The sequence below is a fragment of the Myzus persicae genome, unplaced genomic scaffold (assembly GCF_001856785.1).
Source record: "Myzus persicae strain clone G006 unplaced genomic scaffold, MPER_G0061.0, whole genome shotgun sequence".
Taxonomy (NCBI): Eukaryota; Metazoa; Arthropoda; class Insecta; order Hemiptera; family Aphididae; genus Myzus; species Myzus persicae.
The window spans coordinates 139586-141008 of record NW_019102714.1 but is presented as its reverse complement, the minus strand read 5'-3'; positions in this window follow the sequence as shown (position 1 = coordinate 141008).

Here is a 1423-nt window from a genome sequence, read left to right as displayed (position 1 = left end):
AATTAATTATGGTAAAATCTTAACTGCCAATATTATTATTTGGTTAAATTGGTAATTATATGGACCAATTAAATATCTGCTCATTCATTGTGTTCAGTGTTCACCCTATTATTGATGCATATAACTTTTTAATAATCATAACATTATAACGAAATTCCCGTAATTTTCTATCAATCCGTTCTCGTTTCGTAGCCAAAATGATTTTATTTTTTTGTCCCACACAAAACAGCAATTTCGATTACTTGGCATTTAAAGGTTAAACGATAAAAATAAAGATAAAGATACAGATTATATTTTTAATTTTTTAATAATAAAATACTAATATCAGTTAGATAATTATATATATGAATACTTCTATTTGAGTGTAGTTGTATCGAATAATGTTTCATTCACAACATATTATTTTTTTTGGTTTAATCGGTACTGATACCATTTGCATAAAAGTTTTGACCAACAAAAAATACATTTATTTTATTACATCCCAAAAATTACATCGCTGAACATTCACTACTTTTTGAACATTTTCATTTTAGATTTGACAACTAAACATTCAAAAAATAATTCTCTTTCATTAAATTACCAGGTAAAGGTTTTATACAACCTTGGTCATTGTAAAAGTAACAAAGTACAAATTATTTAATAGACACCCGGGTTATGTATTACATTGTATGGTTTATTTACAAACTGTTTGTCTATTTAACCAGTGTATTTATTCAATGTACGGGTATTTTTAGTTCTATATTTTATTTTATTACTTTAATTATTTTTATTCTACTATTATATTTTTTTTTTATTAGAATTAATAATTGATAATATTATTATTATTATTATTATTTATTATATCATAGCTTGGTTATTGTAAAAGCGTGCAGCTCAAATGTTTGTGTTTTGATTAAAAAAATACATAATGTAAAAAATTGTTGTCGTAAAAATTATATAATGTATCACTTATAATGTATCAGTGGAACCAATGACTTAATTAACCACAACTTCACAGTAATTGATATATATTTATTTTTTTTCAAAACATGTAAGAAATATTTATTTCTATGATTTTTGTGTACTAAATTTGTATTTTATATTTTATATTTCCGGTGTATTGTAGTATTATTTCTCATATTTTATCGATTCGTGATTATTTGTTTATTTTAATAATGTCTGCACGTGTAATCTTATTTGAATTAATAAATAGTAATATAATATATTATAGTTTAGCTGTAACTTTGTTTCTCAGGTCATCACTATTCCTTTGGTATTTACCTTGTACAACTACACTTTACAGCAGAATCAGTTCACATTCAGTGATAGGATTGAGAAGGAGCCTACCTACACAGTGTTTAAATATATATATAAAATATGCTACTGCTTACTTTTATAACTTTTGATGTGGAACATCTAATGCTGCGGGTGAGACTGGTTGTGT